We start from the raw sequence: 11,548 nt of genomic DNA, 5'->3' as shown, positions 1-11,548 counted from the left end.
ATGGGGATTTCTTTTTCCTGCCCATTTGCAAGATACAGTGATGTAGAAGATGGCCTACGATCTAGTTGTGATTCTGAACCCCACACCCCCCCCCCCCCCATTGAAATCCTTAGGTTCTGGAAATATGACAATAGAAACATCTGTTAGCTTTAAAAATAGAGAACTGGAAAAAATGGTCTCAGTAAAGGCTCCTTCACAAGACGAAGAATGCAATATACCCATTGAATCAAACAGCCCAAAAAGTGAAGTGATGGATAATCAATCCCCAAGATCAGATGGTGAAGTGGGGATGATCTTGCTAATTTTGGATCCCAACAACCCCAAGCATGAAGCTGCACTAAAGTTGCAAAAAGTGTACAAAAACTTCCGAACTAGAAGAAAGCTAGCAGATTGAGCAGTCCTGGTTGAGCAGAGCTGGTATGCGTCCTTTTTATTTGCGTGCAGCAACACTGCCCTTTTATTCATGTATCTGATGTGTTTTTATCTTGTGCTAACGCAATTATATGTCATACTATAGGTGGAAACTCTTGGATTTTGCTGAGCTCAAGAGGAGTTCTATATCATTCTTCGATATTGAGAAGCATGAAACTGCTATTTCATGATGGTCAAGAGCAAGAACAAGAGCTGCCAAGGTAAATTTCAAACAGATTGATATTTGCTTCTGATTTATGTTATAGACTTTATTTTGATGTCTAAGTATCTGTCTCTTTGTTAATGCAGGTTGGAAAAGGTTTATCTAAGAATGGTAGAGCACAAAAACTTGCTTTACAACACTGGCTAGAGGCTGTAAGTCAATTACACCAGAACATAGTTGGCTTTTACTGATTTTTCCCTGTTTTTTCATCAGCCTTTACTGATTTCAATTCTTATTATTCATCTGAAACAGATTGATCCACGCCATCAATATGGACATAATTTACACTTTTTTTTTATAAAAAATGGCCTTCTTCTACTGGTAATTTCCTTTAACCAATGATTTTGCTTCATAATAAGAATTTTGATTCCAGATGTTAAAGAATTTGGATTTGAATATACTTATGCTGGTTTTGGGAATGCAGGCTAGATATAGGAGAAGGGAAGGAAGTAAATCCTGAAAAATCCTTGATCGAAACTTCAACAGCAGTGTTTCAAGTATTTGGGTCCGGTGAGCCTTTATTTCCTCACTTGATCATCATCTATTTCAATTTTTTTTTTCATTTTATTTACTATTTTTTTCCAACTTTTAATAGATGGAAAGGTTGGCCTATGAAGTTGTTATAGAAGATGGAAAGTTCTTCTACAAGCAATCAGGGGAGGTCCTCCACACCACCAGTGATGCTAAGTGGATTTTTGTACTTAGCACATCTAAGATTTTGTATGTTGGCAAGAAGAAGAAAGGTACTTTCCAGCATTCTAGCTTCTTGGCTGGAGGAGCGACAACTGCTGCTGGGAGATTAGTCATTGAGAATGGTATCCTAAAGGTATAGATGTTACATTAAAGTTTATAGAATTTCATCATAAAACATGAAAGAAAATTTTGTTAAAAACAGTTATAAAAGGCTCATATATTTTTCTTCCTATTCACCGTAATCCTCATTTATGGCACAATTTATTGACAACAATTTCTACTACTTTCAACAGGCAGTTTGGCCTCACAGTGGTCATTACCGGCCTACTGAAGAATATTTTAAGGACTTCATCTCCTTCCTCATAGAGAACAATGTGGATCTCACAGATGTCAAGGTAAAAATAAAAAGCTTAATGTTCTTTAAAATAAAAAGCTTAATCTTTTTTCTCTTATAATAAAAAATAAGTTTAGGCCAATATGCTGAGAATGTCATTTTTCTCTTATATTCAGACGAGTCCAGTTGATGAGGAAGATGAATTGCTTGGAAAGCAAAGAAGCAGATTCATCTTAGAAGCCACTCATCTGATGAGGACGTGACTCAGAAGTTGAGTGGCTCAGAGACTGAAGAGATCAATACCGAAGACTTAACTCATGTAAAGACTGATTCAGCATGAGAAGAGACAGATGCTGCATCCGAACTGTCCATATCAAGCCGATTATGCAGTGTCAGTAGAGAATTGGTTAATCTTGAAATACCGGAAAGGCATGAATTGTATGAGAGTTTAGAAAGAGAAAATCAAGATATTGAACCAAGTTGCAATAGTTTTGCAGTGGAACCTCTGGCTGATGGTTATGAAACAGCTGAAGAAGGATTTACTTTTGAACAGGATGGCAAGGCTCAAAAGCAGAACTTGTCTGATGAAGAAGAACATGAAGGGGATGAAGTAGAGATCATTCCTGAAGAATCAATTTTCAAAAGGATCGATTCACATAAAGAAATGAAGTCATCTCAACTGGGAAAGAAGTTGTCTTGCAAGTGGACAACAGGAGCTGGACCCCGAATTGGTTGTGTGAGGGACTATCCCTCAGAGCTCCAGTTCCGCGCTTTGGAGCAAGTGAACTTGTCTCCCAGAAGTGTCGCAGGTTCAAGATCAAGCTTCTCTCCTTGACTCATTTGTGGGTTGAGCCCAAGGGTATTGACACCATCAAGCTCTAGTAGGGAAATGACACCAAGCACAGGTTCAGTTGAGGAAGGAAACTTCTCAGAAAGAATTAATCCCCATTCAAGAGTACAGTCCTCCCCATTGATTAGAGGATCATCATGAATAACAGAATTTCCTAATTTTTCATGAGTTAAAACAGATTACTGATTCATATATTCTTTTGTGTAAATAGAAAGGATGATATAGAAATTCATTGTCATTCTCTTCATTTACAATCATGTATACATTTTTTTGTTTATTCATCTTGTACAATATAAGATGACAATTGTAGAATTTCATGGGTTTGATGCCCTTTTAATACAAAAGAAGGTATTCATTTTTTTTAAGCAATGTTTTGTTACCGATCCTCATACTATGATATTTTGAGCGCATTGAATGCTGTTAATCACTAAGATTGGACAAGATTTTCTAGTCCATTATTGGCCAGGTCAGATAAGTCTCACCATTTAATCTATTTACTTTCTCTTCTCCACTATTGGCTATGTTTTCTAGTCTTGAAAGTGATTAATTATATGAACTCCATGGATCCCTTAAGGTTTAGAACCATAAACTGGTGCCCAAAAGCTTTAACTTGTATTTGGATAGGAGGGGAGGGGATATACTAATATATTCTTGTAACCGTTTTTGTGATTGTGATTTTGGATTGGATATGTGTTTTGTACAAGCGTGTCAGGTGTATACCAAGTCAAATTGGATTATATAAGTGATTACAAGAAGTCCTCATTGTAAGTTTACTAGTCATTTTGGGGTATTGTATAGATGTAGTTAGTGCTTCCTTGGGTTGTGACTCTTCATGTACAGTTCCACCCTAGAGCATGGAAGGAAATCCTGGCCTTACATGTACAGAACAAAGAGAAAGTAACACAATTGGGCTATTAATCTTGACTCATAACTAGCTCACTAGCTAACAAATAATTAACATTTAACAGTAACAGTGCTTGTTTGGATAAGTCTAATGCGCTTGAATGTTGACCTCACATACTGGACCTGCAAACTATTGAACAATTTATGGGAGTTATTAACACTATTTTTTGCCTCAACAACTAGAATGCTCCGTTTGTGATAGGTGAAGCTTGAGTTTATATGGGATTGTACGTTTTGAAAAACGAGTAAGGGACGCAAATATATATTCATTTATTACCTCAAGCCGCTTTAGAAGGTAGAAGACTATAAGAAAAGTTATTGCATTGCTTATGGTCTGCATTAAAATCTTTTGATATGTTTACCATGTATGATATTATAAGGTCCAAATTTGTGTAGTATAATTCTGTTCAGTTGGAGAATTATGCTCCAACCTCCAGGTAGGTATAGTTTAGAACAAGTCTACATAGATAATCACTAAATAAATATTAATTTGTTTCTATTCCACGATATATGTCATTCTCAGGAGCATATATGGTGAACTTTCCTGCTAGAGCTTTGAACTTGCAAAGAAAAATATAGAGATACATAAATCTTCTTAGAAGTATAATATTTTATTGAAAAAGTATTAGGTATTGTAAACAAAATAATTGGTAAACTTTCAAAGATACCGCATAACTCCTCATATCCACCCTATTTCCACCGACTAATGTGAGGATCTAACATGGAAATTTTCTCTTAATTTTCCATTTGAATTTATTCTTGTAGGAGAACCTTAGGTTAAATATGTATGTGTATTTGTGAGCTGGCTTGATATTGATCTGTTTTTAAGTTTAAAAACTCCACCAATTTTGAAAATGACACAATTTTCCTCCGAATCAATAATTTATACAGTCATCAATGTGTATTTTAATCACATAACTTATTTACTTATTTAAAAGTGGTTAAGAACTTTGTGACTCAGTGACATTGCTTGGTTCTCCCTCGAAAAATAATCAATTACAAAAAATCTGAGTTTAGGCGGCCTTTTTTTTAATGTTGCTATATCCCACACAATAATTGCAAAATATATTATGTTGGCAAAATTTGCCAAATAGTATGTTTTTAGACAAAATTTAGGAAAGTAGCACATGGATGAAGTTAATTAATTAAGTAGATTGTTTTTGGAACTCGAATTTATTAAACTCAAGTTTGATAAACTTGAGTTCCAAAAACAGTCTACTTAACTAATTAACTTTAGCAGCATGCTATTCACTATTTTTTCTAAAATAGTACTATTCAGCGAATTTTGCCTTTTCTGTTTAGCAACAACTTTATAAACTATAGTGAAGTTTTATAAAACTGCTACAATAGAATTTTTAGAAACTTCGCAATAGTCCAAACAATACAAATAATCTGAGTTTTTGTTGTTGGGGATTATTAGACTTTTAAGCCTTGTTAGGGTTAGGTTATGGTGCTTTCTTGAACGATCCATTTGCTTTGCTATTTGGTTTTTCAAGTTTCTTGAATAATGCTTAATTGAGGTGACCAAAATATAAAATTGTTTTTCTTATTGTTTTCCATGATAAAAAAAAAAGAAGAAAAAGAAAAGGGAAAAAAAATAAAAAGAAGAGGAAGAAGAAGATGTATTTATTTCCTCTACTAACCCAAGTAGTTGCATTAAGAAACAGAAGAATTGTTGCAAAGTTCATGGATTGCTTGTTTACTTTAATATCAACAGTTCTTCCAGGACCACATTTGATTAGAGTTGTGGCAAAAGTCGTGGTGACATACACAAGTTGTGTTAAACTTTCTCTTATAGAGCAAGCATTAACTAATTAAATTCTCTAGGGCATACGACTTTGATGAGAACCAAAATGACAATCATAATCAAAGATGCCAATCCTTGGCTGAACAGCAATCTAATTATAACTTGATTTTGTCAAATTCGAGTTTGGGCTAGAACTCGAGTTTGATATATTTGCGTTCCAATTAGTATTGGTGCATAATGCTTGAAACTTGAGTTTGTTAAACTCGAGTTTAACAAATTTGAGTTTAAAAAAAGTCCAAAAACAATCTACTTAATTAATTAACTTTAGATGCATGCTATTCACTAATTTTTTTTTCCAGAAATGGTACTATTCTTAAATTTTGCCTACTATGTTTTGCAGCACTTTTATAAACTACTAGAATCATCACATGTGCTTAGCACGTGTGATGAGACTTTTTATTTTTGTTTTTTAGTTTAATATAATTTTTCAATTTGAATTTATCTTTTGTTAGTGAGGTTAGGAAGAGATTTTTATAAAACTAAAATTTAGGATTTAAAATGGAGTAAATTGCTAGGTCTATTGTGTGCTAGTTTTTAGGAAAAAAAAATGTATCAAATATATGTGAGGTATGTTTAGATAGAGAGTGTACTAATTTTTAGGAAAAAAGTTTTTGGTATTTTTTTTTTTTAGAATTTTGTTGAATTACAATTTCAACTCTATTTTTTATTTTTTAAGAATAAGAATTATCTAATTAGATTATGAGTATTGTAAGTGCACAATTGCACCTGGACCCAAAGACAATCACGGGCTCAGGGCCAATGAGCCTTAAACAAAAAAATTTGTAGAGTGTGGGCTTGAAACCTAGGTTAGAAGTGCTGGGAGCTTGATAACAGGCTTTTATAAACAAATACAGGTAAATAACGCACGATAATTGCAAATGGATCTCCTCGGACTCGAGCCGAGGACTACTTCTTTATTATTTCTCTTTCTTCCTTAAAGATTACAATTTCTTAATTTCTTTCTTAGTCACCCTTCCCCCTCCTCTCTGGCCTCCATCCCCCTTAAATACTTCCTTTTTGTCACACTTTTTGGACAGTGACTAGAAGTTTCAGCCCTACCGTTCAGGGGTCACTTCCCCATTAATGCGGCCAGGGAGGTAGGTGCCGAGCTTTTAATGCAGAGGTGGCAGCCTTTGCACTTGATATTTTCTTTAACACTGGTGCATCTAGAAGGTTCAGGGTGTCCCCCTTTAACCATTAGTCTTTCCAGAGTTGTGCCTTGACCTTCATAATGAAATCTTGAATTCTCTTGGGTCGATCCGAGGAGGAATTCACCCTTGGTTGTATCCTCGGAACCTCGGCATATGGGTCGATTCGTAGAGTTTAATTCTGGAGCAGGTCGGCCCTTCATGCTACAGTCCAAAGGCCCATATGCCCATTTGGGTTCTTTTACTCCCCACAATAGCCCCTCAAAACTCTATTTTTCATCATCCGAGGAGAAAAATAGGGTTTTGATCCAACGAACACTTTCCCCACACTTTCTGTAAATAACTACACGTGTGAAAATCGTTTCGCGTTCCAGAGGGTGCCACTTGGCGGTTTTATTTTCAAAAACGTGCGCATTTATTACCGTAAGTTATAACTTGTCCCCCATGTTCAACGGTGAGATGAGCATCCAACGGTCCTTGTTACTCCGTGAAAATTTGGGCGGGACAAATACAATTTCGAGGCCGCTTCCCACACGTCGTGACGCTTCGGGAACCTGCGCCTTCATTTATTTCTCCAGAGGCTAATCCCATCAAAACATCAATGATCACCTTTTGTCTGCACAAATCCGTGGAAACTCGCACAACTTCAAGTCTGTAAGTTCCTGTTCCTTTTTTTTTTTTTTTTTTCTCTTAACCCTTTCTCCTCGGACCCTGTCCTTGGCTCCCCTTGTAATCATTCTCCCTCTTAGAATTTAGCCTTTCGTTCCTTTTTGATGGGAAGGTTCAAGTGTCTAGTTGATACCGCCGCTGGGATGGAAGGCTTTAGAGCCAAGTATCGTATTCCCAGCGACGTAGGTTTAAAATACTGCCCGGTGGAAGCATTGGCTGGTTCTAGGAAGGCTGGAGAGGTTATCATCCCAATGGTAGCCTTCGTAGAAGGTGGGATGACCCTCCCAATGAAGCCTGTAACCAGGGAGTACCTCCGCAACCACCGGTTGTGTCCCGATCAGTGCGCCCCAAACGTTTTTAGAGTTTTGGGTAGCGTCGACGCTCTAAACGAGCAAATGGGTCTGAACCTCACCTGGCATGATGTCGTCTTCATGTACGAATGCCACAAACTCACTAGAGTAGGTTACTACATCAAATCCTGCTCTAGCGTAGTTAGGTTGATCTCCTGTTTGCCCAAATCCAATAAAGGCATGAAGGATGACTACCTCATCGTCTCTGGCAATTGGCACGACGACCCCCACTGCCCTGTTGAGTGGGGAGATCTAGGTGCGACACCTTAGGATCTAACTTCCCCTAACTTCCTAAATCATCTAGGAATATGTATTGGCATTTACTTGAGCGTCTGACTTTGATTTATTATATGTTCTACGTATCTGACCGTATTCTCTTATTTTGATGTTTCTCTTTGCAGATAAGCAAAACGTGCGTCCGCGCTTAAGCCACTGCAACGTTGCAGACTTGAACAGAGTGCTACGCTCCGAGGTGTTTGTAAGCAGAGACCTACAACTTAGAGCGGCCCATTTGATTTTAGGGTACGATCCCGTCTCCTCGGACTTCCAGGAGATCGAGAACGCCATAATCGCGGGTGACCGAAGGCGTAGGAGAATTAACGTAGCCAGACCCCACTTTTTGGCCGACCACGACATCCCTGACGCCCCACATACAGTGTTGTACACACAGCCCATAGCGGTAGTTCCCCTCGCTGTGCACTCTCAGGCTATTGACGTCCCAGAGGAGCGAGTGTCTTCCTCGAACACATTAGACGAGGAGATAGACCAGTTTCGGCTCAAGGACTCCCCACGACCTCGCGGAAACCCGTTTGTTATCATTTCCGACGAGGAAGAAGAAGAAGCTGAGGCCTCTGGGATCGCGGGTCTAGTGATAGCGCGTCCAGACGACAGTTCCATTGAAGAAGAGATGGACAAGCTAAAGGATCTTATGACCGATAGAGGCGCCCGAGTGGCAAAGAAGGGGACACGGGGGTCCCAGGTTCCCCCGGTTTTACCACTACCTCCTCCTCCTCCAGCCGACCCTAAGCCTCCAGCCGAAGATCCCAAGAAGAAAAGGAAAGCGGAGGTTGAGGGGCTGGAGGTGAAAAGCAAAAGAAGATGAAGCAGCCCGTGCTGGCCCAGCAGCAGAAGTTGGACAAGGGCAAAGGGCGCGCCCGCTCAGTTGAAAGCGGGGAGATCAGAGACGTGGCTGAGGTGCGCCGAGCACTAGCTACCTGGTCTCCTGACTTGAGACTAGACGGCGCTCCCATTCCCTGCCATTCCAGCATTAGGGCGGTCCAGCAAGGCCACGCTCACCACTTAGCCGAGGTGCTGGAGCGCCCTCTTCTGCTGCCCAAGGACATGGAAACCTTGGAGAAGATGGGCCAGCCGCAGCTGTTCCTCTCGTTAAAGAGGGATTTAGCTTTGGTAAGTTCCACCTTTCACTCGTATCTTATATTCACTTGTAAATACTTCAACATATTTAACCTTCCAACCTTTTTGCAGTCAATCCAAGAAGTTTTCGCGGCTGAGAAATTCGTGGAGGATTCTCGAAAGCGCGCTGGGATGGAGCAAGAACTAAGGCAAGAGGCAGAAAAGTCCTTAAGCCAGGCCCTAGCCGAGAATGGGAAGCTCACATCAAGGTTGGCCGATCTAAAAAGAGAGAGAGATGGTGACAAGGCCAGCCTAAAGACGATGGAGACCCAAGTGGAGGGACAACGTAAGCTCCTTCGTCAAAAGGATGACGAGCTCGCCCAAGTCCAACAGGCACTCTCTGACTTGGAAAAGGAGCTTACGAGGGCTAAGGAGGAGGCTCGCGCCCATAAGCACGCACTGGAGGCTGCGAAGAGGGCCAGTTATCAGGAGGGGTGACTAGAACGCAAGAAGAGCTGACAGAGGCTTTTACGGCTTTGTGCCGAGAGTACTGTCAGCAAGTCTGGGGAGAGGCCATGAATGCAGTAGGGGTTCCTCAAGCTTCCGAGCTGAGGAAGCCCGAGAACATCTGGCTTCCCCTAGACATACAGGAAATTGAAGACCCTCCTATTGCTGCCTCTCCTGCCCTTCCTCCTGTGGTGGAAGAGCTCGTTCCTGCTCCTACAGAACCTGAAGGTTCCCATAAAGAGAAGGACGAGTGCGGTGGTGCCGAGAAGGAGCAGATCCAAAGCGTAGAGCCCCCCATTCCTTCAACAGACAAAGGGAAACAAGCTTTGTCCACCTTTGAGCTGGAATTGAAGAGTACTGAGGCTGGCAGTAGCTCCCTTCAAGACCCCCTTCCCTAGTTTAGGGCCTAGCATAGGAACTTTCTGTACTCCCCTTCTTTGTATATAATTAATGAAGAAAACTTTTATTCAATTTTCGTTCATGTTGTCTTTGTTTTACTTTATTCTTTTGGTGCTTGCCATGAAAGTTTTCAATAACAAATAGTTAAAGGGAAAACAAAATAAATAAGTATAATTCCACCATGCAAACCACTATGACTTCAAAACAGCCACATAACTTAATTTAGACATCAAATAATGTCACAGTTAGACAACTCACATAACAGTTAAACCTTTTGTAACCTGACGTATTGCTTTCAGTAGGATGTAAGGTTTGAAGACCATTCCTTACAAAAATTTGTGTAACACTTAAAAATGAAGAATTTGAGATCCAAATTAATGAATGGTGAGATAATGATTTCCACAAAACGGGTGATAAGAATAAGAACAGTGACAAGATATTAAGAACAGTGGCAAGGTTTGTGGTCCGAGGACTACACTTAACCAAGTTTCTGTTTGATTCTTAAGACTAGTAACTTCCAATGTTAATTTCCCCAAAGTAGAAGGTCCGATGACACGGCATAACTAAGGTTCTGTTTAACAAATGATAAGATATCAATTTCCACAAGGTTTGTGGTCCGAGGACTACACTTAACCAAGTTTCTGTTTGATTCTTAGGACTAGTAACCTCAAATGTTAATTTTTCCAAAGTAGGAGGTCCGAGGACCCGGCATAACTAAGGTTCTGTTTAACAAATGATAAGATATCAATTTCCACAAGGTTTGGGGTCCGAGGGCTACACTTAACCAAGTTTCTGTTTGATTCTTAAAACTAGTAACCTCAAATGTTAATTTTCCCAAAGTAGGAGGTCCGAGGACCCGGCATAACTAAGGTTTTGTTTAACAAATGATAAGATATCAATTTCCACAAGGTTTGTGGTCCGAGGACTACATTTAACCAAGTTTCTGTTTGATTCTTAAGACTAGTAACTTCCAATGTTAATTTTCCCAAAGTAGGAGGTCCGAGGACCCGGCATAACTAAGGTTCTGTTTAACAAATGATAAGATATCAATTTCCACAAGGTTTGTGGTCCGAGGACTACACTTAACCAAGTTTCTGTTTGATTCTTAAGGCTAGTAATCTCAAATGTTAATTTTCTCAAAGTAGGAGGTCCGAGGACCCGGCATAACTAAGGTTCTGTTTAACAAATGATAAGATATCAATTTCCACAAGGTTTATGGTCCGAGGACTACACTTAACCAAGTTTCTGTTTGATTCTTAAAACTAGTAACTTCCAATGTTAATTTCCCCAAAGTAGGAGGTCCGAGGACCCGGCATAACTAATGTTCTGTTTAACAAATGATAAGATATCAATTTTCACAAAGTTTGTGGTCCGAGGACTACACTTAACCAAGTTTCTGTTTGATTCTTAAGACTAGTAACTGCAAGCGTCAGAGGTACTCATAACTTTGAAATGTTAACTGACAAAAGCACATTTTATTAATAATAATACCTTCTAAGATTATTTACATTCCATGGGCGTGGTACAATTCTTTCATGTAGGTCAGCTAGCCGATATGACCTTATGCCTGCTACTGAAACAATGCGATAGGAGCCTTCCCAGTTGGGTCCTAGCTTACCCCAAGCTGGGTTCTTAGAAGTGCCTACAACTTTTCTTAGTACAAGATCACCAGGGGCAAGTGGCCTTAGCTTCACGTGGGCATCATATCCCCGTTTTAGCTTCTGTTGATAATAAGCCATTTGGACCATAGCTGCCTCGCGTCGTTCCTCGAGTAAATCAAGACCTTTCTCCAGGAGTCCATTGTTATTCTCCGGGCTAAAAGAGCTCGTCTTTAGGGTGGGAAAACCAGATTCCAGAGGCATCACCGCCTCGGCTCCATAAGTCATAGAGAATGGCGTTTC

General features: G+C 39.6%; 1 pseudogene; it reads left to right on the top strand.

Annotated features, from left to right (window-relative positions):
* On the top strand, nucleotides 1–2,853 carry LOC142608134 (IQ domain-containing protein IQM2-like; annotated as a pseudogene).
* Nucleotides 2,854–11,548: the final 8,695 nt, after the last annotated feature.

This window comes from Castanea sativa, chromosome 8, assembly GCF_040712315.1.
Source record: "Castanea sativa cultivar Marrone di Chiusa Pesio chromosome 8, ASM4071231v1".
In the NCBI taxonomy this organism is placed as follows: domain Eukaryota; kingdom Viridiplantae; phylum Streptophyta; class Magnoliopsida; order Fagales; family Fagaceae; genus Castanea; species Castanea sativa.
The sequence above is the reverse complement of the archived record's forward strand: the minus strand, read 5'-3'. Positions and strand labels throughout refer to the sequence as shown.